The sequence below is a fragment of the Chrysemys picta genome, chromosome 14 (assembly GCF_011386835.1).
Source record: "Chrysemys picta bellii isolate R12L10 chromosome 14, ASM1138683v2, whole genome shotgun sequence".
Classification (NCBI taxonomy): domain Eukaryota; kingdom Metazoa; phylum Chordata; order Testudines; family Emydidae; genus Chrysemys; species Chrysemys picta.
The window spans coordinates 28,362,703-28,386,244 of record NC_088804.1 but is presented as its reverse complement, the minus strand read 5'-3'; positions in this window follow the sequence as shown (position 1 = coordinate 28,386,244).

The window sequence follows — 23,542 nt, the reverse complement described above, 5'->3', positions numbered from 1 at the left end:
CCTTCTTTTTAAAAAAAATCCCACAAACCCACCTGCCCCTCCTTGCTTGTAACCCTCTCTGTCAGAAAGATAGAGCCTGCACAGCTCTGTGCTGTTGTCATAAGTGTTGCAAACACAGGACGCACAATCCTCCAGTATTTGCAGAGTTGTAAGAGGAACCCAATCAGTGGGGAACACAATTTCTTGGAGGACATATTGGTGTGGGACATAGTGAAAACCAATTCAAGGTGTTCAAGGAACAACTGCAGATAGTGGAGTGCTGCTTCTGGGCCCAAGATAAAAAACAATGACTGATGGGATTGCATTGTAACACAGGCTTGGTATGAGCAGTGGCTGAAGAACTTTTGGACGTGCAAGGCCACGTTTCTGGATCTGTGAACCAAGCACACCCCAGTCCTTCAGTGCATGGACACCAAAATGAGAGCTGCTCCGACAATGTAGAAACTGGCAATGCTGTCAGTGGGAAATCATTTTGAAGTTGTAAAATCCACTGTGGTGGCTGCTGTCATTTAAGTGTGCAGGTCCATTAATTGTCTCCTGCTATGCCGGACTGTATCTAAGCAATCGATGCATTTGCAGTAATGAGGTTCCCGAACTGTGGTGGAACAATAGGTGTCTCACATATCGCTATTTTAGCACCAGACCACTTTGGCACAGAGTATCTCAACAGAAAGGGCTACTTTTCTATGGTTCTGCAAGCATTGGTGGATCACCAGGGCCACTTCACCAACATTAGTGCTGGCTGGTCAAGGAAGATACATGGTACTCACATCTTTAAGAACACAGGACTGTTCAGAAAGCTGAGACTTACCATAGGCAATATTGATATACTAATAGTGATCCTGGGGGACCCTTGGATCATGAAGCTGTACACCAGCCACTTCAGAAGCACAAAGGAAAGATTCAACTACCGGCTCAGCAGATGTAGAATGATAGCTGAATGTGCTTTTGGTAGATTGAAGGGAGACTGGCGTTGTTTACTCACAAGATTGGATCTCAATGAAAAACAAACAAACATTGCAATGGTTATAGCTGCCTGCTGTGTCCTGCATAATATCTGTGAAGTTAAGGGGAAAAGCTGCCGCCAGGGCGGAGGGCAAAAGGTGGAGTGGCTGTCTGCTGAGTTTGAAAAGTCAGATGCATAGGCTATTAGAGGAGTTTAACTCAGAGCTACCTAGCTCAGGGAGACTTTGAAAGAGCACTTTAACAGTGAGCCACAGTAATGCATTGTGGTGTTCTCTGCTCTACCTGGCCCTGCTGTGTTGGGTCTGTTAGGAATTTTGTGGTGCTTGGTGTAAAACTATTAATATGACACTGTCCAAGTGTGTAATGTTGTGGTGCCTGCTGTACATTTATGATTATTACATTGTGTGTCACTGATCCTAGGAGTTGTGTCACACTGTACAGTAACAAGTCAGTCAGTGCTTTCAGAACTTAATAAATTAAGAACTTAAAGTGAAAGAACAATCACATCCATTTTACCTATACATACAGCAACTGTGGCTTTCACAGGTCAGTGTATGGTATGTGAAGCTGTGCTTGTCCTTAGTGTTCCCTGGGGTGGAGTGGTAGGGGTAGGAATGCAGCCTCTGATGCCACGTGGAATGTTGAAGGAAGGTGCAGGGCGCTGATGTAATGGAGTTCTCCATAGACTGAAAAGGGGATTGAGCCCAGGTCTGTTGAGCTTGTATGTCCACAAGAGTCTACAGTATCTTTGTTTTCTGCTGGAGAAGCCCCATTATGTCCTGGTGCATCTCCCTCTTCTTTTCCTGCTGGGACTAATGGGCCTTTCTCCTGTCTTCTCTTTCCTTCTCCAGGCTGTCTACAGTGTCCACCCTCCAGATTGTTCATGATCTGATGCAGCACTGGCTTGCAGGATTGCATTGAACATAGCTCAGGCACATTACTTAGGTGTGGAGGGGGAACCCCTTAAGGCTGCTACTGTCAGCACCTGCAGATAAAACACAGACTTACCCCTGTCAGTACAGTCACAACCGCAAGTGGGAGTTAAGATTCAGAACTCCTGTCACTTGCTCCCCTAAAGTTTTAAGCAAGACATGCTTAGTGACACTTCTGCTTTGGAGTGTTTGTGCATGGCACCTCTCCCAGTGCCAGCCATGGTCGGGGGGGTGGGGGTGGGGGCTGGGAGGAAAATGAGGAGGGAATTGCTTGGTTGCATGACACTATGAGTATAGGGCAATGCCACTGAATACCAGCACGATTTTCCACCGGCGGTGGCTATGTTAGCTGGTATCTCACTCCTGAGGTTAACCAGGGCACCACTGCTGCTGGCATCCTGAAGCTGCCCAGGCCCATATGTTGGTAGCCTGTGTACTGCAGTGGTGCCTGCTGAAGTTTTTGTCAACTGGCGTGGAGCAATGTCCTACTGTGGAGGAAGAAATAAGGCTGCGATCCCTATATGCCAGGAGGATTCAAGGGACATCACTCTGTACATGAACAAACTGCTCTGCATGGCCCTCCCCCCCACTTAACTGTACCTCTTTGTTGTACTTCCTGCTCTTCTAGTAAGAGTAAATAAATGAAAAGTCAATAGCTGTGTCCTGTTAAGCTGGGGACATCATCAATACATCATGGTAATGGGAATGCATTTACATACCCACCCAAGGTTTCTTCCCCTGCATTGGGCTCACCCGTGCTTGGTTGCCAGAACTGACAGGACTGCGGTGGAGTCTCATACAGGCCCTGGTTTGCGGCACAGCTGGACCTCCTCACATGTCTCCCATCTTCCTCATCCACTTTCTCCTCCTTCTCCTCCCCCCTTCAAACCAGGGGCTTGTGACTTGAACTGAGATATATCCACGGTCTCCATGAAGCATGGCACGCAGCTCTTTGTAAAAGCAGCAGGTCTGCGGCTTGGCACCAGATGGACTGTTCGCCTCCTGGGCCTTCTGATACGCCTGATGCATGCAGTTCCTTCATCTTCACTGCTGCTGGTCCCAGTCATGCCCCTTCTCCTGCAGCCCCCCATCCAATCTGCTTGTAGATGGCTATGTTTCTATGGCTGGTCCATGACTGTGCCTACAGAGCCTCTTATCCCCACAGGCCCGGGGGATCCAATATCTCCTGTCTACTCTAAGCCAGAGCATGTAGCTGGCATGCCCAGCTGGGCACAAAAATGACAAAATCGGTAGGTGTGCTCAGTAAACTGGACAAATCAGGAAACGGCATTTTTAAAATGTGCAGGGCTTTAAAAGGGAGTGGTGCCTTCCAGTCTCCCTGAAACCTGAACAGCATTGTTCACAAGTGTGACCAGAGTGGTCCATGTCAGGCATCGCAGGACAGCTGTTGGAGGACTGTTAGGGTCTGTGTCTACACTCTCACTTCATCAACCTCAATACATCAATCATGGCTCAACGCTGCTGCTTGGGGGGGTTGTGTTACTATGTCAGTGTAACAGGGCACTTACATCAGTGGGAGACAAATTTAAGTGTAGACACATGCACAGCCAGGTCGATGCAAGGTGACTTATGTCAATCTAACTACACCAGGCCTTAGTTCCCTTCTCCTGCAGGCCTAAGCTATACTAGTACAAGGCACCTTGATACTGGTATAGTTGCATCCACTCTAGGGGGATTGTTGCACTTCAACTATATCAATTATAGCAGCAACCTCTACCAGGTAGTCATTGCTTTACCAGACCCGATACTGTAGCCAAAATTGTCAAAAACTCAAAAATATACAGCTGCCAGTTAGGCCCCTAAAAATAAAGCTAGATTTTCAAAAATATTAGCTCCCATTTACGAGCCTAAATGAAATGCTCAGCACCTAACACTTCCTACTGAGAACAGTGGGAGCTGCTGACTGCTGAACACTTTTGAAGATCTGGCCACTTTCCTAAACAAGACCTGAGTTTGAAAATCTGGTTCTTGGACTATAGACCATAGGACTGGGCTCACAAGCTTACAGATTTCCTATGAAATGCAAAAAACTATGATGCCTATGTTTGGGGAAAGAGCAATGCTAGTGATTTCTTTTTTTTAAAAATTCTCACTATTTCAACTCTCAGTCCTTATAAATGGCTAATGAATTATTTTCTGAATTAAATGACTTTAGAATGAATGAACAACCAAAAACTAACTATAGTTTTGTGAACTAGATAATAGGATTTGGGGAGGAAAAGGGATTCCTTTCAGACTTGTCTACACATCAAACTTAATTTGAATTGAGGTCGGGTATGAATTTAAAGCACAGTGTCTATTCCTGAATAACTCCATGTGTGGACACAATAAGAGTGTCTTGTTCATGTTTAACTTAATCCATGCAATATTATGCACACCCCCATGTACATATATATGCAATAACTCCATGCGTAGACAAGCCCTTAGCAAAGTTCAGGCAAGAAAACATTGCCAATCTGTAGTCTGACTGATGAATCGGTGTATTGCAGGGGTCGGCAACGTTTGGCATGCGTCGTCATTCGCCAGGGTAAGCACCCTAGCAGGCCGGGCAAGTTTATTTACCTGCTGACGTGGCAGGTTCGGCCAATCGCAGCCCCCACTGGCCGCGGTTCATCGTCCTGGGCCAATGGGGGCGGCGGGAAGCCGCGGCTAGCACATCCCTCGCCCGCGCCACTTCCCACCTCCCCCATTGGCCCGGGATGGGATGACGGTCATTATCATCATCCATGGTTGTCATCCTGGCATGTCCCCATGCGTTCTCCCCAGCACACAGGCTGGCCAACACCTTTTATCCTGTATTACACTTATTCCTACTAAGACTCACATATACGCATAGGGGTGTTAGCCCCTTTTTCCTCAATTGCACTTGCACACCCCATGAATTTTAGGGTGCCCCATTTCTCATAGGCTGCCGTAGTTTCCCATATTCTCAGTAACATCTATGTTAATGAGTTACCATAGCAACTTGAGGTTATTACAGAATCCCCCAGAATATTACTATCAGACATTTTGTGGTATGAACTGGTACATTGCAGCATATTTTCCAGTCTATTGTTGCACAGTTTCCCGAACACCAGCACTTAACATATCTTTTACTGTAATTTTACACTTTATTGGTACAGGATTATCTCTCGGTCAACTAGTCATGCCAACCTTGTTCAGGCCAGAGGCCTTCTATGGCCAAACTACATATCGTACAGATCTAAAACCTGTAGACCTTGCATTACAGCCTTATTTTACTTATATATCTATCTAATACATACTCATCAGTGATATCTAATTATTAGTCCTATTTCCTTGTGGTGTAATCCTACTTACAATTTACCACTTAAACCTACAACTCAAATCTAATCTAATTATAATTATGTAATTAATGCATGGGCAATAGTTAAAAATTGCAGCAAATGTAAAAGGTCTTTGAATGCATCGATTTTATGTTATGACTAACTTCTCATATCAACTGAGCTAGATTCCCAATGATTCTTCCACTGTGTAGACAAAATATTAACACCTTGCTTCTATGAATCATCTTAATTCATTGCACAGACAAAGCTGAGGTCTTGACTCTGTTATAACTGATGACTCAGAAGTACAAAACACTTGACAATTCTGAAAACAAAGTTCCAGAAATTTGAGCAAACTACTAAAAAAAAGCTGACAGTAAAAGCAGACATTCCACCTGTACACATTCAGACAGCAAAGTCATTTTTGACATGTAAATATAAAAAAAAATGAAGACCTGGCCTATAATTATGATTAAATAGGTTTGTTTTGTTCTTACAAGTAATTCTGTGCATTGTGGTTAAAGCACTGATACACCATTTCAACTAGTTCACCATTGCCTAAATATTATGGCATTGTTGATTCCAACATTATTAAGCTAGTTGAAACCAGAAGCATTTCATTATCTTATAAATTCTTGTGAGAATGCTATGAAAATCAGAAAGGGAAGCACTGAAACAGGCTGTCTTTTTATTAAAGCCTGACTTTCTATTCTGATCACATCTACTGAATTCCTCTGACAAATTATCTGGTCATCTAATGAACCACTGATGTGGTTTTTGGTTTTGGTTTTTGCTACCCAGTTGGACTCTCTATGGTTCCTATTCATATTGATATATAAGATGTGTCCATTGCTGCTTTCAAATATGTATCTGGGAGAGCAGTGAATTTGAGCAGAATGATTTTTTATTCAAATGAGACATGGATGAATAGCAAGAAAAAAAAATTAGCTGAAGAGTAATTGAGATAATTGAACAAATTTGGCTACCAACCAGAGAATTTATTAACTATTATACTGAACATTGGCCTTTACAGATCTGAAATTTTAGAGGTACAGCACCAAACAAACACAAAATTATCTATTTATATGGAATACTTCAATGTTGCTGATTGGAAAATACTGCTCCTGAAAGGCATTTTGCCCTAGATTTACTGCAAAGGATGGTGGTCATAACAGAATACCCACTGAACCCATGGCTCTATTTGACAGTCTTATTGTTGATTATACTAATTTTCTACTCCAGCCAGCAGCTAATTTTTATGGGATCCACCCCCTTAGATGTTCTCTGACACAATCTGATCCTCAAAAACAACAAGGAGTCTGGTGGCACCTTAAAGACTAACAGATTTATTTGGGCATAAGCTTTTGTGGGTAAAAACCTCACTTCTTCAGATGCAGATCCTCAGTTACTAAAGTTGCTAAATATGATTATAGCAAGAGGTGCAAGGAGTCAACAGAAATATGATAATTAAATATGCTAATCCAAGGTGAACTTTGCCTTTTTCAATAACAGTGCCAAGATGAGGTACTACATTAAAAAGTACAAGACCTTTAACTAAAAAAAGAAAAAGCGAATTAAGAAATCAGTTAATGAGTGGAAAAGGCTTTCTATTTATTTACTTATACCTTAAGATACAATTTACTAACCATTAGCATACAGAAGATGTTCTGTTGTGATGCCCTTCCTCAAAGACAATGCTTTCTTTTTAAAAATTCATGTGGGCTATCGGTATTTAACAACTCAAATTTTGAGATCAAATTGGTTGCATTGGCATAAGGAAGGACAGAACTCTTGTAGAGACCAAATGCTGATTTATTAATTTTATGCACTCAATATTTTTAGTGGAATCCCTCCATTCAACATTTACCATGTATGCAGTTGATGAAGAATTTGTTCCAATCATGTAAACATAATTATTCCCTTCCTTTTCTGCTTCATCCTCCAAGGGGTAATTCAATCAGAAGTATAGTGCTGCCTTTTTCCCCATAGATTATTTTTCATAAAATCAGAGGCATTTACTGTCTTTCATAGAGCAGGTCTATTAGTCAGTGATAATTCTACTAACAGCACTAACTGGCATTCTTTAATTAGCAAATGTTACCAAACCTAGCAACACTCAGACAAGTTCTCATTTTCAAGCATATTAAAGGGTTACATTTTAGACCAATTTTACCGTTATAGATTTAGACTGAATCTGCCTTGATAGTGCTGTCCCATTCTGGGCTGACGACAAAAGCTAAGCTATCCATATGTTTAATTGCTCTCATAAATGGTGCACTAACAGTTTGTGGTAGTGATGGTGTTTCAGTTGCTGTTTATGGAATCATTCCCTTATTCCTCTTTTGTAAACGGAAATATTTTTTCCTAGTATTTGCACATATTCTGATTGAGAATGGTATTTTTCATGAAATGTACTTGGCCTGCAAACAGTAGCAGAAGGGAAATGGAAGGCAAAGTAGGAGTAATGGAATGAAATAAAGAAAAGGTAACTTTATGCAACATATTGGAGAAAAACATCCAAACTGCGGGCTCAGTTGTGGCTTTGCCAAAGTTCCATGTAAGGAAGTGTTTGCCACAAGTGTTCCATGAACTATGACATGCCAAGAGCAGTCCAGGAAGCAGGATGTGCCCTAGAATCACAGTTTGACTCTTGGTATCCCTCTGCTCCAGGAAGAGGCATCCTATGCAATCCCTACACCTGACACAACATACATACACCAATGTGCCAGCACAGCTGCTCTACTCAGAGTGCTGTGGGGACAGAGTGAAGACTGTACCCAATCCCCAACTCCACCTCACAGGAGCACCTTACTCTCCTGGGTGAGCATGGAGGATGGGCCACCAACTGAAAACTAAATGGAACCTAGCTCTTGAGAAGATACCATAGAAAGTAATCTCACAATGGTAAGGGGAGGACCAAGTGACCTGATATAAAATCAGAGAGATTAGACCCGAGTAGAGGGAAAGTAGTAGACGACATAATGAACTTTGTTTACACCACCATTCTTCTAGGGGTTAATATAGCCAAACCTTGGACGGTCACATGTGGAACTATATGACACCAATGTTTTTATATTATATATTTAGTACCTTTCCCAGAACTCAGTTTAATGTTAATCTCTCCTGATGTATAGCCTACTCTTGAACACTCCTCCCCATATCAATGCATGAATTCATCCTTAATATCTCACACACACACACACACACACACACACACACACACACAGTTTTTGGAATAAGAGGTATCTGGAACCTGTTTTACACTATTCTGACCCTTCAAAGTTTTCTGCTGAAGTACTCTGAAGATGACAAATGTGGTCATGAAATTACTATAAAGTGGGTGCACAACTGTTTGAAAACAAACAAAAACAAAAAAAAAAAACAAAAAAAATACTCAAAGAGTAGTGATTAATAGTTCATTGACAAACTGGGAGGATATATATAATAGGAATCCCCAGGAGGTGTTGTCCTGGATCTGGTATTAAATATTTTCATTAACACTTGGTTAATGGAGTGGAGGGTACACTAATAAGATGTGGGACGGCATGACGCTGGGTGCAGTTGCATGTACTTTGGAAGAAAAGATTGGCATTAAAAAGAACCTTGGTAAATAGGAAATTTGGTCTGAAATCAACATGATGAAATTCAAGCAAGATAAGTGTAAAATACTACAATCAGGAAGGAAAAAATCAAACTGGCTAAGTAGTGGTACTACTGAAAAGGATCCGGAGGTTACAGAGGAGCACAGTTTGAACATGAGCCTACAAGGGTGTCCTACGTAACACATTACTGGAGGTAATTAATCCACTCTACTTGGCCCAGGTGAGGCCTCCATTGAAGTACTTGTCCAATTTTGGGTGCCCCACTTTAAGGAAGATGTGGACAAATTGGGGAGAATTCAGAGGAGAGCAACAATGATACAAGGTTTAGAAAACCTGATTTATGAGGGAAAAAACAACTGGGTGTGTTTAGTCTTGAGAAAATAAGACTGAAGGGAGACCTCATACTAGTCTTCAGACCAAATATGTTAAGGGTTATTATGGAAAATGACAGTGATCAACTGTTGCCCAGGTCCACTGAGGGTGGGAAAAATACTAATGGGCTTAATTTTCAGCAAGGGAGATTTAGGTTAAATATTAGGAAAACCTTTATAACTAACGTTTCTGACAGGTGCTGGCAGCAAAAAGGGACGGGTTCAATTTTCTAGGGGTCTTTCTAAAGACACTGTCTCAAGCTCCCACCCAGAAACCTAGGAAACCCTATATGCTGTCCTGGGCACCCTTGATGGGCAATACTTCCCCACTTGGGGTTAAAACAGAGGGAATGTTATTGGGGAGGCAGAAAGGGGGGGGGGAGACAAGAGAATGAATTTGGGGGGGAAAAACAGTGATTAATCAATTAAATTTGATACAAGACTCTCACCCCACACGGGGACTTAACAATAGTCCCAGCCTCAGTACTCCTGGAAATTGAGAGTGGCTGGTGCATTCTAGTCACTTCCCTCGTCCCTACTCACAATTAGCTGTCCTGCATTGGAGAAGGCCAAGGATGCTGACTGGCCAGTGCTGACTAGGATGCTGTGGGCACTCTATCACTTGGGCCAGCCAGGGTAATTTCAGATTTAATTGCTGGGTAGGGTGGCCTACAGCAGAGTCCCTTAGGTAAGCTGCTGCTCTCTGTGGCTTCAGCCTAGGCTGCCTAGCTCTGCATCAGCCACTGCCACTCTGCGCCATCTGTCACTGCTCCTCTATGCTGTCCATCGCCTCAAAGATGCCACCATTCTGCACTATTTGCTGCTTTGCAGTAGTCTCAGCTCTTTAGAGCAGTGGTTCCCAAACTTGTTCTACCATTTGTGCAGGGAAAGCCCCTGGCGGGCCGGGCCGGTTTGTTTACCTGCCGCGTCCGCAGGTTCGGCCGATCTCGGCTCCCACTGGCCGCGGTTCACTGCTCCAGGCCAATGGGAGCTGCTGGAAGCGGCGGCCAGTACGTCCCTCAGCCGGTGCCACTTCCAGTGGCTCCCACTGGCCTGGAGCAGCGAACTGCGGTCACTGGGAGCCGCGATCAGCCGAAGCTGTGGACGCAGCAGGAAAACAAACCGGCCTGGCCCGCCAGGGGCTTTCCCTGCACAAGCGGCAGAACAAGTTTGGGAACCACTGCTTTAGAGTGAACTCAGTGGTAGCAAAGACCCTTAACTGAGACTTCACCTCCAGAGAGGCCCTAGAAGATATGCACCTCTTTCCCTTCTTAGCTCTGTCCAGGCTCCCTTACCCAACTGTGCTGACAGCAGTCTCTGTCAGGGAACCCCGGGTATATTCGATATCAGTGTCTTGCCTTTGTATTTCCCAACAATGGTCAACACCATTTTATTGCCCCCAAACTCAAAAATTCAACTGTCTTTTAACAAAAGTGCTCCAAATTGTCAATTGCCTGAGCCATTCCATCAATTCCCTTTGCACTCCAACAGATGCTGGCAGAGTTCCCTCCGCACTGAAGCCCCTTCCATCTGCGGTTCTCAAGCAGCTCTGGCCAATCTTCTCATTTCACCAACAGGGGACAATAGAAGATTTCAGGCCACAGTGCTTACGTCACTCTAAGGATAGGTAAGTATAGGAATAGGTTACCAAGGGAGGTAACCCCCATCCTTGGAGATTTTTAAGAAAAGATTAGGGATGGTATACTTGTTGCCACCTCCTTATGGGGAGATGGACTGGGTGCCCTCCTGAGGTCCCTTCCAGCCATACATTTCTGTGATTCTAGGATATTCATTGTTTAACAGAAATTCTGAACTGGACACAATATGATGATTCTTCTTTCAGACAATTATTTTATTTTTCCTCATTGTAAAATGGCATAGCGAGCAAGGATTACAGCTATCAGCCTATAATTATATTTATTTCAGGTGATGAATCCAAGCCAGTGTTAATGTTAATTATGAATGGTCCGAAAGTAATATCTATGATATTTTATGTCCTATGACGCATTTGATTCAGTATCACATCTCACAGTAAGCAAGCCAATTAGTGGTGATTGGCCAAGGTTATCTTACATATAGAAACAAAGTTATATTAACAGTTTCATTTTTCCATTATATAGCAGTACAACTGATGGGAGGCCATTTGATATTTACCCTTCTCAAAATATTCCACCCTGTCAATACAACTGTGAACTGTCAAATGGATATCATGGTAAATACCTTGTGGCATACCTGAGGTCTAAGTGTTTTAATTATTTATAAACTGGTCAGTGGGGTTTTAAAGCACTCAGACATGAATTAAACTATGTCTGAGACAGAGCTTGAAGTCAATTTTTAATTGATTCTGTCTAGCATGTGCTGCTTAAGTAAAAAATTCATAGCGTCTTCTTTTTTTCCCTTATCCAGAATGCAGCAATTTAACAAATTGGCTAATATATAGCCAATACACAAACACTATATTATATTACCCAAAATATTTATACTATTCCCATAATCAATTTTTCACACTTACCACATTACTAAAGTAACCTACATGTAAAAATTAGCTTACTAAAAAGAGCTACCATATATGCACCAACCAGTTTAACTCCTTATCAGCATTTCACTTAAGTATATTTTTCATTTCTCAGATTTAATGCATACCTGCTAATGAGGATTAGGTTGGTGCAAATCAAACAGATTGTTATATGTAAAGAAAAATCTGTCTATATTCTGAAAGATTGAAGTCTTTTATTGATTTGACTGTTTTTCACATGTGTAATATCAATTCCCTCTAATTATTTTACTTTACTAATGAACTCATTGCAAACCAGTAAGGCAAAGTTAGTTTATGGTATGACACATTTGTGGTTCATTTATCAATACTAATAAAGCATCATATGTATTAAGATAATTTTTATTTCATTTAGATATGATTGTAGTCCATATGCATATTACTCTATTGATACAACTGATATAGCTGCTGTAGATGGTAGAATCGTACTTTACACGTAAGAAATATATTTTTCCACAAAATAAGAAATACATATTTCCGTAACTAACCATTATAAAACCAATAGGGCAAGCTATATTAAACATACCTGTGAATTCAACAGAACTAGGAAAGGTACTGTGCCTAATGGCTAAATTCCAGTCTACTTGCCAAAATACAGTACTGTCTAACCTAATATAGGGCCCATAATTTTCAAAACCAAACCCAAAGCTTTTAGAGCAGTCACCTTGATTGCCAACTCTTGTGGCGGGAATCCCAAGATTGTTATCAGCACATACATTCATACGACTTCAGAAGATGCACATGAAGAAATCCTATAACAACCACATATCTGTCATATCGATAAAAATGACAACACTTCATATAATGTTTTCTTAAGGAAAGTTGGACAAATTGAACATGACTGTTCTGCCACATCATAATCTGAATAAATAGGCTTGATGCGCTTCACTTTTGAAAGTTTGGGCACATACAGCTTCCATTTCACTTGCATGTCACAAATCTTACAGAAGACAAACCCATACTGCTACTCCACAATGTACTGTCATTCAAAATACCAAACAGAAGGGATTTGTTTCTTGTCATATTGGACTCAAAATGAATTCTAATGTTTTTTTGGACTACAAATAACTGTCAAATAAGTAACACTTTTAAAGAATATCGGACATTTGTTCTATATGCAATTTATGATTTATTGAATTAAATTCAACTCTGTGGCCCTGATCCTGCAACAAGATATGTTCACATGGATCCCTGCACAGATCTTATTACCAGATAATGGCCCATATTGCTATGATCTATTCTAACTAGCTATCCTTTACGAATGATGTATATATAAAAGCAAAGCATAGGATATGTATTAAGACTGATTCAACCAGTACAGATAGAACAACTGACTTGAAATTCCTCCAACTGTTAAAGAGGTTTTTTTAAAATATATGGATTACCATTTCCTCTCCTTCCCCCTCCCTTTTTATTATTTCATGTGAACTCACTTTTCCTATTTCCGTCCTGAGTGAAGAAGAAAAAAAAAAAAAAAAAAAAAAACTGTCCATTTTTTTAAATTTAATTTTGCATTGTCATGGAGGTTCAAATAGTTCTGCTAAGGTTCAGACAACCATTGTGACTCTGGAAATAAGTCTAAATAACACTAGTAATAAGTCAGCAAATGTAAAAGCTAAAGAGTAATTGCTAGGTCACTGGACCATTTTTTGATAAATTCTTAATAGATACCTGCCCATACTAAGAAATACTATAGTAGCCTATTTTAAGGATCTGAAACGTTACAGATCACAATAAATTGATAGCAATATTCGACCATTACAGTAGAGTAGTGTATTTTTTAAAGTTTGACTTTCCTTATTGAGATTACAATCAGGTCATGTTACTAGATAGCACATATGCAACTTGCCTCAATGAGTGGGGGAACTTGATGAAGCCAGTAGTGACCGGAAACAGTCCCAGCAGCAAGGGAGGGAGACACTTGCTAAAGGGACAGTAGTTAGCTCCTTCCCCCAGGAGTCTCTGGCTCCCAGGGGCCAGCTGAGGGAGGAGAGTGCTGATTGGCAAGCATTCCCCAGCTCCCAGCATTTAACTCATGTGGAGTCTCTTATGGCTCCATTCCAGAAGCACAGCCCTACCCACCCCAAACTAGGAATGGGAATCCAGCATGACAGATGCTTCAGGTCTAGCTGTTCGCACATCAGGAAGGAACTTCTTCTCCCATTAGCCAATTGGCAGAAGACCAGGGAGTTTTTTGACTTCAAGACACACCACCTTCAAGACACAGTGGGTTAAGTAGTAATGCATTTAGTACCTGACTGAGGTACTTGGGTTGAGCTGTTTATTCATTGCAGGTTGCGGCTGGTTTCCAGTGTGTTTAAGAGAATAAAATGAATGGGACCCAGAGGTAAAAGACCTGGGATTTTGGTGATGAGCCTTGGGGTCATGGGATAGGATGAGACCTTGTGGCCCTCATAGGCTGAGGTTCCCACCCTTCTGCACCCTCTGTCCCCCTCACGGGAGGAAGATGCTAAAACTCAGAGCTGAGACCTGGGCATAGGCTGAAGAGAGCCTACCCCAAGTTAGGGGTTACATGACAAGGAGCCCTATAACCCCAGTACTGGAACCAGTTAAATGCCTGGTATAGGAGTATGGGAGATGGGCAGGTAGCACCCCTCACAAGTGTTTAATAAGAGTTGTGGACACCACTTAATTTCATGCATGTGTCTGTCCTCATTTTGCTGTCCTGTCCACATCAGTGGGTATTTGTATACTCAAATGTTTCATCTGCTTTATTACTCTCCCATCTTTAGTGCCCATACATTACAAAAATGTGAGGGTAACTGATGAAAACTCACACAGTTGTAATTCTGTTGGGGAGCAGACATGCCATCCATTTCAGACTTTCTAATATTTGTGTCTGTGTGAAGGGTGATTTGCCCTAAAATGAAATGCTTATCCTGGATAGTCTACATCACAGCAGTATCTCTTCACTACACTCCTCAAAAATACTTTCATATGCAATTTCATACTTATTCCTTCCTATTCCTTCTTTCCCTCCCCTACTAGATTCTAGTCAGCAAGATTTGTTCTCTCTTTTTTGTGTTTGGTATGGATAGACTGCTGATGTGAAAAATTCCTGTTCTGCACATTATACAGTGCAAGAGGCTCCCTGATGAGTCCTAACATCGAATTCCATTCAGCACAGCAGCACCTGACAGGCTAGCTACAATACTGCTGCTTAACCAAAAAAAGAAAGTAGGTAATAGTTAGCCTTAAACTCATTTGTGGACTATATTATATGGCATAGGCATGCAGCAACCCAGCTAACAAAGCCTAATATATTATTTCGCCTTACTTACCTTAATAAAAATTGCACTTTTATCCTTTCACATAACTTAAACATAAATCAATGCATAAAAATGTACTTCAAATGTTATTCATATTGTTTCAGACACCTCTACCTATGAAGGGTAGAGATATAAAATTCACCATGTAAACACAGTGCTATTCACCAAGTAGCCACCCCAGTGAGTTTAAAAAAAAAAAGGGGGGGGGGGCACATTATGACCTCACTTACCTACAGTGCAAAACAATATTGGTTTTCCTCTAGCACAGGTTCCTGGCTCCCAACTGCGTGGTTTTCTATATTTTAACTAAATGGTGGTGCCCTCTCCCTCTTTCTTCCCCACTCCTACTTTCACTTTTAGCCTTTTAAGCACATATCTATCTTGGGGGATATTAATTATGGCCCCATTGATCTTGCAATCTGCCACTTGAGACCATATTTGTATTATCTAGCTTAGGCTTCTTGTATGGCACCCATCACTGCCACACCATATTATGTATCCAGAAATGATGGAACATATGATCAATACATATAGGGACCAGATAAAGATCCCTATCTCCATTCTCTGTTTAATTGAAATTGTATACTCCTTGAGGTAGGGTCTATTTACTCTCTACACTGTCAATAAAAAAGTGTACAAGGAAGAAGAAAAGAAAGGAGATGTTTTGTGTTGAGATAATTTATTTACTGATACAAATGTAATCAAAGAGTTATATTACAGCAATTGTGAGTAAACAATCATGAACAAGCATGAAAGTGATCAGTACAGTGTGACAAATGTATAAGTGTAAATGTAAAAGTGACTTGCCCAAGGTGATACAAAAAGTCAGTGGTGGAGCTGAGAACAGAACACAGGCTTCTTGACTCCCAGTCCAGTTTTCTATCTATTGGACCATGCTCCATCCTCATGGAGTAGTAGTATGTTCTAAATCAAGGAAGCCACTGTAAATGATTAAACATGCCATCATGTCCCAAAGTCTTATACACAATTCACATATGCGAGTGGTTAGTGTGGGTAGTACTATCCACTTCCTCCCAAAATAAATAAAAAGGGAGGTCTAAGATAGAAGACCAAAGTATTTCTGAACCATTAGGCATCTCTCTTATTTTTGTGATACCTTTATTTGAAAAGAATGCATAAACTGGTGTACAGAGATTAAAGATGAAAAGACCACTACATGACCCTCTTATTAAGTCCCTTGATGGAATTAAGTATTTCTCTTTCCCTTTGTTTATGTGCCATTGTAAGAATGTAGATGGACACTTAAATGGTGAAAAAAATCCTGTTTAATGCTCTAAAGAAAAATCTACTGAAAGAGCAATGCTAGACATCAAATGGTGGTGCAAGTTACTGAAGATTACAATGACAACAATGGTCCAAATTGTGCCTTCATTTAATCAGTGCCCTTTGAGGCATCAATACAATTTCACCTCTGGATTCAGTGAAGAATTTGGCACAGTCTCTTTGTCTTAAGTGTTACCCAGAACTTTTATTTTTTGGGGGGAGAGGGGGTGTCCACAGTCTACTCAGTGGCAAATATAAACCCTATTTGCACCCCATATTTAATATTAAATACATTTTCAGTGGTACACAGGTGACATTTATATAGGACAAGACTGAACATATTCATTATGAATGTTCATTAAACAAAAGGATACTTACAGTATGATAACTGGTCAGATGGCATTGATTGAAATTCTTGACAAAATGAAGCATGAGTTGTTTGAAAAAATATTGAATGTATTCATGAAATCCAAGAATCATCCCTAGAATGCACATTTATTAAATCAGAATTCATAGCTAAAGTATTTTGTCTAGCAGGTTTTTTGTACACTTTGGAGCCTCTACTGGTGGACAAAAAAAAAAAAAAAGCCAGATGTTCCTTCAGTTAAACTGAAAAGAACAGAGATCAAATAAATATAACATGTAGCAACATAATATGATAGAAAGTCTTAATATATTAACTTATTTTGAAACAAACAAACTCAAAGGAACATTTATAACAAGGAGAGTTCTGAAATCTGAGCAAATTTGGATAGTTTTCTGAATGAAGAGAGAACACTGACTCTTGGGATTATTTAGGAAAGTAGAAGATATCATTTCTTGCACTAGGTTAATTGGCATTACAAAGGCCTGAAAGAGGTAAAACCAAAATAAATATGGAGTTAGGATTTTCATTCCACTAGAACAGAAAGTATTAGAACTGAGTTAATATCTATTTAGCTCTCGCCTCTTAGTGGGTGTTCCTATATTTTCTTCTGGAACACCACATCAGTGTCACAATTCTAAATCATTGTCATAAGTATTCCTTTGTACAGTGAGAACTGATTTAGATCTGTATGAAGTTATTTAGTTCCTTCATCTATCAATGACTGTAAATTGATGGAGCCAAGATGACTAAGCCTCCCAGTATTCAAAATTGCTGTAGCTCTTATGAAATATTTATAAAAAAGTTAGACTGTATACATTAGAGACAACCTCATTTTATGAAGATAATACAGACAGTTCTTTTAAGCTATTTAGATTTTTAGCTGGTAGAACACAATGCAGTAATTCTCTGAATTTCTCTAAATTCTTTTTAAAAGTCCTAAACAGTATTTAGTACAGCCATTAGTTTGCATTTTATTGTTAATGTCCTACCACTTATGTCATACTGATCAATAGTCAACTTACTACCAATTTTGTCCTGATATAACCAACAGGTCCCATTACTTGTATTACTGGAAATATTGTGACAATCAGTAACAATCCCAAGTGCTAAATTAGACACTATCACGTACTTGGGAAAAATAATTGGATCTTAAATAAGCTGTCTACTTTAATGGTTTAAGGGCATTTCACCAACAATTGTATGCTCCTCTTCTTATTTAAGAATAAAATATTTATGAACCTAAGTATTTGGTTGAAATAAAAGTGTGTGATAATATCTGAATGACGCAAATAAATGTGTATTATAAGGTGCTGCTCGACTTGTTACTTCACAGCCCATCATAAATCAGCACATACAAAGTGCACAAATATTTCAGTGGCAATGGAGCATGAATATCAGCAAATCTTATTTATATACTTGCTCAGATTTAATATTTCCATGTCTGCATCTAGCAGAGTAGTTTAACAAATCACAGGAACAATTCTCTTTTCAAACACCACACAGTCACAATGTGAAACTAGATTAGGATTACAGATAGACAGTGATTGGAGGACTACTTCAATTTTTCTTGGAAGTGTCACTGCTTGGATTGCAACACCAACTCATTTATTCACTACAACTAGTGCTTTCATTCACTAAGTCATTCTCACTTATCTGTGGCCTATCTGTAGGGCCTTACCAAATTCACGTCCATTTTGACCAATTTCACAGCCATGGAGTTTTTAAATTGGTCAATTTCACGTTTACATCTGAAATTTCATGGTGTTGTAACTATGGGGGTCCCAAACCAAGAGGTACCCAGAAGTGAGTCTGATCTCTCCTCTCCCCGCCCCCCCAGTGCCATGCAAGGGAAGGACAAGTCCTGTCCCTCCCCAGCCCAACAGGGATTTGCAGCCAGGAGCCCCCTGGCTGGGGCACTCCCAGCAACAACGGGGAAGATCAATTTTGTGGGGGAGGGCTAATTTCATGGTCCATGGCACATTTTTCACGGCCGTGAAATTGGTAGGGCCTATCTGATCAGAAAGACTGAAATATGCAGTCCAGTTGTTGTTTTTAATACCTACAAGCTTATTCCAGCACCCACTGCATTTAAGATTGAAAGCAATGCAGTGCACAGTAAACTCCCAGTGCTTAATTCTGCTTTATCTACACTGCACCTTGTCTTGCAGAAGCCACTGTGTTAAGTGTTAAAAGGGTATGACTGCCATTCTTGCTGCAGAGACCAAAATGGTGTGCTAAAGTTATTCGACAGGGATTCAGCCACTCTACTCAGCATCACCAAGTGGGTGTGGGGCAGAGTAGAAAGGAGAAAAGGAGATTTTGCAAAGTGTTTACAGCAGCTGATGAGTCAACCCTCTTCTTTCCTTGTTACAGAATATCATCTATATTGGGGGATCAGCATTGTTCTAAAGACATTCATCAAGGATCTATTGGATAATGTGACCAAAGGCACAATGCAGCTGGTGTTATTGTTCTACTTTCAGCCTCCTTTTCTTTGTAGAACTTTGTTCTCTGACAGTAGCACTTATAGCAGGAAGTGCTGAGCTTAGTTGGTATACATGAAAACAAGAGGGATAGTTGTCAGTGATTATATTAAATATAAAAGGATTACATCACAATACGTTCACTTTAAAACATCTGAAACCCCACGAGGGGGTAAAAAAAAAAATCAAAACCAAGCAAGAATTACAATAATGCCTAACCAACTAGCAAAAAGACAATGGGGTAGATTTTCTACCCTGCTTTTATGTTGCTCAGGCAGTGCAAAGACTGGGTGCATTCTCCCTTTCATAGGCTACATCTACGCTGTAACTGAGAGTGTCATTTGCAGCTCTTATAGATGTAACCTTATTCTAGCTTGCTCGCTAAATAGCCATGAGGACACATACCCTGTGTCAGGAGCAGGCAGAAGAACGTCAGGATGTGGAGCATATGTAATCAGAGCAAGGGGTGCCCTGAGTTAAATCAACTGGCTGATGGCACATTATTAGAGCAGCTCCTGGGGGCAGGAAGAGAATTAGAGAGCCATGAGAAGTTACCTGGCACACCTCTCAGCCCCGTACTATGCCATGCGTGTGTCTGATTGTCAAGGTCTTTTTGGCCCACATCTCTCTCGTTACAGGAGAAGAATAGAAGGTGAGAAGGAGTAAATCTATTTTAGGTATAACTAATTAACATTTGTACTGATCTCTTGCCTATTCTAAACTTCTTTGGGAAATTCCCACTCTTGCCCCATCAGCATAGTGTCAGCAATGGCAGGTGGGCTAGCGTAATGCTACCACAGTATGTCTAGACCTGCTCAGAGCAGGGTTACCCGACTATTAAAGACACTAGTAGTCTGTTTACACTAGCACTCCTACCGTTGCTATGATTGGTGGATCCATGTCAAGGATAATGAAATGGTGCAAGATTTCCTCCTAAAGGCCAGTGTAGACCCGACCCATGATTTCCAAATGAAATGCAGCACTGCATAAGCACTAAGTAATATTATTTTGTGGAAGTTCATCAAATAGATGACATTTCTGTGCATTTTCTAGGCCTGCATTTCAGCAAAAGGGTCTAATCATAATTAGAGCTTTTGTACTGTATATTTGTAGATCATTGTATATGCACTGTTTTGAAATAGCTTTATATGGTAAGTTCCAGCTTTGTATAGACAGAGATATTCAATAATTATAACTAGGACTATTTATGCAGATAATAGCAAATAGAGACTCTAGTCACTTGCTTAAATCTTACAAATAACACACATAATTTCTTTCATTAATCTGGCTCTGAGTAATGAATGTCGATCTTTCTTTTGATTCGGTCTGTTATTGTTTCTAGTTTATTCTATTGACTTTAGAGATGGAGTCTTATGTAGCATTAGAGAACAATGAAATAGTTCGGGAATTAAAAATTAACTTTTGAGGGTGCTTCTGTATTCAGAAATCATGGGGATTTAATGAAAAGTCCTCACAAAAAGACTTTTGAAATAATGTGATAATGCCAATTATCCCTTTACCTACTCATTGATAATCTCTCCTGTCCTTCAATTGTGACTTCATTCTTATGTTTGTATGGTGCAAGTTTGAGCCCAATCCTGTAAATGCACATGGCCCTCATCCAGCACAGCACTTAAATACATGTTGAAAGTACTCCTGTGCTTGAAGTTAATCATGAGCTTAAAAGCTTTGCTGGATCAGGGCCAGAGTGCTCAGCATCTTGCAATGTCAAGTCCTTACACATCTGAGCTGTCCTTCAGCCAACAGCAGCGCTGCTCAGGTGAGTAAGGGATTACAAAATCCAGTTCACAGGGCCCATCTGTTATACAGGACAACTCCCACCTAATGTCAATAGTGATCGAGTCCATGTAACTGAGGAAAGAATCGGCCCCTAAACCTTAGTGCTGCGAGGAATGACAAGTTAAAATGAGGGTCAGTGGCATGGTTGTCTTCTTACTGCATCTACTGACAAGGTTTAGAATTAGCCTCTGCACTTTTGAGGAGATGAGTGGACTTTGGTGCCATGGACTACAGGTATTATTTTCAGGATTTGGAGCTCTATGATAACCAATTCTTGATCTTGGTTCGGTGTGGCACATGCAAACTTTTCCCTAAAAAATACAAAGTCTTGAGATGACCCTTCAGAGAGCAGGACAAATATTCCTTTGCTATAGCTCTGTTTATACTAATGTTTACACAGTATGGGTCAGATCCTCAGTTTAATGGTCCTTGCTCCCATCTCCAGAGCAGGGAACAGAGAGGAAATGTACCAGGGCAGAGCTTCTCAATTCTTAGCTTGTATGGAACCACATCAGTCAGTGTAACTTGGAGCAGTCCTTAGCACCTACTCTAAATAATGCTAGGGGCTGTATTGATTCCCAATGGCTACAGGAAGTGAAAAGGTGGCCTAGAGCACCTCTCTCTCCCCTATATTCAGCCACACCAAGTTTGAACTTGACTATTAGACAATGTCTGGGCCTCTGCCTATTACTGGGCCAGACAAACAAAGAACCAAGTTGAACTCAAAGGAAGAAACCCAAGATTAAGGCAATGGGAATTTAACTGGTGAGAAATAAAGGAGGGGGGGAGTTGTGTTATAGTGTAGTTCATGTTATAGCATAATCCATTGCATTGTGTAGCAATTTAGCCCTCATGTAATGTATTATAATGGAGTTATACTGTAGCTATCCAACAGTCAAAATATTTTCAAAATGGGAATTTAAATAAAATTACCACCATACATTTTTCTTGATTTGTTTTTCTTTTCCTATCCTTATCTCATATCTTTCCTAATATGAGAATCAGCAGAAGGAGTTTGATGGTCCATATGTAGACTATAAATGACCATAAGGAAAATTTAGTGCAGGATTCTAAACATTGGTGTCTGTTTTCATAGAACAACATCCTCCTACATTGTCCTTTAAATTGCAGTCAGCATAAAATAACATGTCTAGTAAGGTCATATCAAATGGGGCCAAATCTGTGCTGAATTACACCTCATTAAATCAAATCAAGAAAACACAACAATTCATATACCACTGGATTTTTCAGATTCCTTTCAAACATATTGGGCTAAAAATCATGCTAATTTACACCCCATGCATCGCAACTGATTTCATGTAGTACCCACTTTATGTAGGACAACTAAGTATCACTTAGGCAAGTGAGTAGCCTCCTCTTTCTTTATTAAAACTGGGAAGAGGCTGTTGGAGATGCTGCTTTAAAATAATTGTGTACAGGGAGCAGACACAAAGGCAGAGTTCAAGTGTTCTGTCAGGGATGGCACTTCCCTGAAAGTTGAAACTAGATAACAGGTGGCAATGGAGAGAGAAGATGAAATGGGGAAAAGGGGGATATGAGATCAGCTTAGCAAAGTGAAGAGAAATATGAGCCCAGGAGTGAGAGGAAGGAAGAGAAGAATGGGTAATTCTGCGTAGGATATGCAGTGTATGCACATAGAGCTCAAGATGTTTCAAAAAGGAACCTGTAAGACAAGCATTATTGGAATTATTCTGTGTGCTTTTTCTTCTAAGAGCTTTGACAAAATTATTAAAAGTAAATGGGGTTCTGAGGCTTTAGAAATAAAAAAAAAACAACAACAGCCATTTCCAGGAGACAGCTGTTTGTTTTTGTCTTGTAATATTCAAATGACAAAAGATCCATTGAACCTTTAGAATGCCTGAGAATGGACATCTACTACCTATCCCAAGTGTCCCCTTTTGGATTTCAAGGGGTTCCACTTAGTAACCTTCTCTCCTTCCCTACCCATATAATCTGTCCCCTACATCATGGGCATTTCAGTTCTCATTGTCACTCTGACAGAACCCTCAGGTTGATCAAAAGGCAAGAAGTGCAGTTTCCATAACCAATGCATTATTCTCTGCTACTTTGGGGTGCGGTGGGGAGAGATGGGATGTTGTGCTAAACGGAGCTACCGTAATGTCATATATAAAGTAGGAACTTGACACGAGTAAAGCAGGAAAGGGAAAACCCTGTGTATTTGGCACTTAACTCCAAGATTGGCTCTCCCTTAGGCTAGATTCCCCTCCCGCCTACTTGAGGAGCCCTGGCCCTCTCTGCTTTTGGGTTAACCCAGACTGTATCATAATACTACATCAGCCATACAAAGCAACAAGGAAACATGACCTACAATACATCTCTAATATTTATACTTAGATTAGTGACAAATGTTACAATAAGTATAGATACCACGTATCTCAAAAGAGACTATTGTGGCAAGTACAGAATGTGCAGTTTATATTTAAAATGTTGTCTATAAACAGCTGGGGATCACACAGCAGGAAATTATAACCTTTTTCTCTGCTAAAGATAAATGTTCTCCACTTGAGAACTTCAGGGGGGAATGACATTTTGTCAGTTTCATATGC